The sequence below is a fragment of the Colobus angolensis genome, unplaced genomic scaffold, assembly GCF_000951035.1.
Source record: "Colobus angolensis palliatus isolate OR3802 unplaced genomic scaffold, Cang.pa_1.0 Scaffold5, whole genome shotgun sequence".
NCBI lineage: Eukaryota > Metazoa > Chordata > Mammalia > Primates > Cercopithecidae > Colobus > Colobus angolensis.
In genome coordinates this window covers 1,170,389-1,175,092 of record NW_012118487.1, presented here as the reverse complement: position 1 = coordinate 1,175,092, position 4,704 = coordinate 1,170,389, and the positions used below count along the sequence as shown (strand labels likewise).

General features: G+C 39.6%; 1 long non-coding RNA gene across 1 annotated transcript in view; it reads right to left on the bottom strand.

The window, feature by feature from the left end:
- The window catches only part of LOC105524319, a 71,559-nt gene that overhangs the window by 2,164 nt on the left and 64,691 nt on the right, over positions 1-4,704 (bottom strand). The gene's annotated exons all lie outside the window — the stretch shown is intronic.

Genomic DNA, 4,704 nt, shown 5'->3' with positions numbered 1-4,704 from the left:
TTTTTTTTTTTTTTTTGACACGGAGTATCACTCTTGCTGCCCAGGCTGGAATGCAATGGCATGATCTCAGTTCACTGCAACCTGCGTCTCCCGGGTTCAAGCAATTCTCCTGCCTCAGCCTCCCTAGTAGCTGGGATTACAGGCGCCTGCCACCACGCCTGGCTAATTTTTTTGTATTTTTAGTAGAGATGGGGTTTCACCATGTTGGTCAGGCTGGTCTCAGAGGCTGACCTCAGATGATCTAGCTGCCTCAACCTTCCAAAGTGTTGGGAATACAGGTGTAAGCCACCACGCACCACGCCCAGTGTTTTACTGACATTTTTTCACAAAAGGACACTTTGCCTTCAACTTTCCTCTTTTCAGTATTTTGCAGGTGTTGCTTTACTACCTTTTAGTTAAATTTTGCCAGGAGGAAACTAGAGACTAATCTTTTACCTGCCTTGCAAGTCATTTTCTTCTCTTTTGTTCATTTTTTTATGTTGTTGTTTGTTGTTTTGGCCTTGCTGACTTCAAAACTTTATCTCAAAGCACAATGATTTTACTAGAATCCATTTCAGTGTTTACGATTCTAGTCCTGTTTTCCGAGGGCATAGTATACCTTTCAGTATGTTGCTTGTTTTTAATTTCAGGAACATTTTTTGAATTAACAATGGAAATAATCATTGTTATTTTGTTTTCTCTTTAGGATTTTAATTTTTTGTGCATCACAATTCTCACCTGATTTCTGATCTGTCTTTTCTCCCTAGTCCTTTTAATTCTTCCTGTGCTCCCATTTCTTTGAATTCGCTTTTCTCATCTGGTGTCCCTATCCATTCGTGCAGCTTCCGTTTCCATTCGTGCAGCTTCCGTTTCCATTCGTGCAGCTTCCATTTCTATTCTTCTTGGTGCTCCTTTTGATGTCATTTTCTTTTCCTTTTTTCTTAAATAATAATTCTGAGTTCTCTAAGCTCATGTTTTATCTACTGTTATTTAGTCATCATTTCCTTAAGTTCTCAAATATCTGATTTGTGATTCTCCTGCATAGAGGTTATTTATTAAGATTTATTTTAATCATAGAGAAACAGTCACTTTAACAATCTGCGCTGTGGCAATGTGTTTTCTGGTAAGTGTTATTTCTCTATTGAAATTTTATTGCTTTTTTTTTCAAAATTTTTCATGTAGTATCTTGCATCAGTGATGCCCCATCTCCTTCCTAGCTGCTGCTGTTTTTTTCCGCCATCATTGAATGACTTAGAATTTGTGGACATTTCCTATGTAAAGGAGGGGTCCAGGGAACCTTCCGATTTTTACTGTGAAAGATTCTGCCCTCTGCTGCCGTAGAAACAGATAGCTTCCTGCAAATGTGGCCAGTTATTGTATGTCCCTCTCTCTCCTTCGTTGTTGATATCTCATTTCCTCTAACTCTTTGAGCCAAGCCAAGTTCAAGGAGGCTTCTCCCTTACACTCCGTTTCTCCATCCCTTGTTTCTAACAAGGAAGTCAGCTGCATGTTTCAGTTCAGCTGTATGTTTCCATCGTTTTTGGGAAATGTGTTTTTCCTAACTTTTCTAAAGATCTGCTACAATTTAGCTCACCTTCAGCTTTTCATTATTTTACGCTTCAATCTTGCTTGCATGCTTCTGCAAGATCTTAGCTGTTTCTAGTATCCTGTGCATGCATTTTGTACCAGAGGGGATACATCTATCTCAAAATGCTCAAAATGGAGGTTTTGCTCAAAGTGGACGTTTTCCTTTTACGATTTGCAGGAGGAGAAAGGGAGAGATGATGATTTATGCAGTAATGCTCATAGCGTACATCCACTTAGAAATGTTTTAATTTTATTTATTGGAAATACTTTCTGTGGGTATCAGCATTTGGTTAATATACTACACAGAGATGCTGCTGGACTTACAATGGGGTTACGTCCCAATAAATCCATTGTAGGTTGAAAATATGGTAAGTTGAAAATGGCTTTAAAGGATAAGATGGTCAAGATGGTGAAATGCAGAAGTCCTAACTCATGTGCAATGGCCATTACTGGTTTGCAACTTCATGCTGGGAAGTTATCTTGAGTTTCATCTCAAGAATAATTGCCTTCTTCTCATCAGAAGCAGGAAACACAGATGAGTGTCTATAGAAATGAAGAGATGGGAAACACAATATCCAAAAACCTGCAGGCAACACAGTCCACTGTGCAGTACTGGCCGTTACCCCGATGGTCATGGGGCTGCCTGGGCGCTGCGGCTCACTGCTCCTGCCGAGCAGCAGGAGGGAGTATTGGACAGCACATCCCCAGCCCTGGAAAAGATCAAAAGTCAAAAGTGGAAGTACGGTTTCTACTGAATATGTATCGCTTTTACAGCACCATAAAGTCAAAAAATTAAGTCAAACCATTGTAAGTCAGGGAACATCTGTCTAGCTGTAGGACAATTCTTGAAGAACTCAATGCAGTGCTCCCAGCATGGTGCAAATATTTGGGTAACATTCAGTTTAATTAAATGTCAAATCATAGGGTGGAAAATGACAGTGTCTTTGTCCAAAAAGCAGATGCAGAAGCAGCATAATCCACAGAAATTTTCCATTTCATTTGCGACCCAGCGGCTAGAATCCATTATCTGTTAAGTATTGTTCCAGGGCTTCAGCCTCCCCCACAGATTTCTCCTGTTTTTGCTGTTGCTGCAGGGACTGGCTGCATCTTCTGAGGGCCAGGCCTCCATGGTGGCTGCACACCTCTGCTTTAAATACTTTTACACTTGCAGAAAAGGACCTTCTTGAAGTAAAAAAGACACTGTCCTTTTCTGCATGGGCCAATGCTCAACATACACATGCATGGAAAAAATTCCCAGGAACTAATAAACTAAGCATGGGGCAAATAAAACAATGCATGACCTAATTTCACCTCTAAGTTCGCTCTTCTGTAGGAAAAGATAAGCATTTCTTTCAATGTTAAGTTGGGGTGGTATCTAATAAATCAGAATGAAAACTCAGGTTTCAGAAAAGCAGTGATTTCTCTTCCAAAAAGGGCTCTGAATACATTGCTACTTACCTGAACATGCTGTCCTTCAAGGTAGTAACTGAGGCAGGGCTCATACCTGTAATCCCAGCACTTTGGGAGGCCAAGGTCAGAGGATTGCTTGAGCCCAGGAGTTTGAGGCCAGCCTGGGCAACATAGTGAGACCCAGCTGCTACCAAAAAAAAAAAAAAAAAAAAAAGGTGATGCTTGCCTGTAGTCCCAGCGACTCCAGAAGCTGAGGTGGGAGTATCACTGGAGTTCAGGAGGCAGAGGTTGCAGTGAGCTGGGATCACGCCTCTGCACTCTAGCCTGGGTGACAGAGCAAGACCCTGTCTCAAACAAACAAACAAACAAACAAGGCAGGAGATGATATCCAAGCCATTTGTGATTTGTTCTGACCTTCCAATCTATGATTTAGGTATTGATTTAGAATGCATTTTATTTATCCCATAAAAATCTCTGCCAATTCTTCTTTTTTTTTTTTTTTTTTTTTTTTTGAGATGGAGTCTGGCTTTGTCACCCAGGCTGGAGTACAGTGATGTGATCTTGGCTCACTGCTACCTCCGCCTCCTGGGTTCAAGTGATTATCCTGCCTCAGCCTCCCGAGTAGCTAGCTGGGATTACAGGCACCCACCACTACGCCTGGCTAATTTTTGTATTTTAGTAGAGACACAGTTTCGCCATGTTGCTAGGCTGGTCTTGAATTCCTGACCTCAAGTGATCCTCCTGCCTCAGCCTCCCAAAGTACTGGGATTACAGGTGTGAGCCACCACACCTTCTCAGAATAATGTATTCTTTAACTTTTTGTCTGCTTTTTTTAGATTGAAAAATTTCAAAATTATAAGCACATTAAATGGTTGAAATTGGACATCAACATTGAGCTGGAGAAAAATCAGTGGTTCCTACTGATGTGAAAGGAAGCAACAATATATAAATACAGGTCTATGTCTTCATTTCTCCTTGTAACAAAAATGGGGTTATTCAGTGTTGAAAATTTGCTTAGGCAATTCCCCAAACAACTACTTAAAAATACCCAGAGGTGGCCACTTGTTCTGTGCCTACATCAGACTCCAAAAAAAGAACAAACACTTTCAGCAATGCTGATTGACCCTCCTATAAGTTTCTCTCATTTTAAAACATGGGAAAATCATCACTTCTCACTCAATAGAAGAGGTTCGGTTTAGGGCTGTGCTGTGTTTGTTTTATTGCTACTACATAAGCCAACTTTGATTCTGGCCAGAACGATCAGCTTATGTTTATATCAGCTTTAACAAGATCCATAACTGTTTTCCCCCTTCACTATCCTGCTATATGTGAGATATAAACTTCTGTGCTTCTTACCAGGAAAAAAAAAATCCAATTTCAAAGACTCAGGTCTAACCACTCAGGTGACTTTAAAATCAAATTATTCTGTAGAATTTTACAGAATGACAGCAAGTTTGTTGAATGATACGATATTGATGTATATATGAATTTTTAGTTGGAGACTAAAATCTGTTTTAGAAATAGACCCAGTGATTTTTAGAAAGTATTTAAATTTTTCCCATTGATCATATAGTTCCCTAAAGTTTTAGCTTGTTAAAAAATCTAAACAGCATTATCCTTTTAAAGAAAGCAAAGTGGAACGTTTGATTATGAGATGTAAAGAATGCTAATGTTTTATAGTTTATGTCTTCGATAATCAGTTTCTAACTTTGTTTTTTTTTTTTTTTT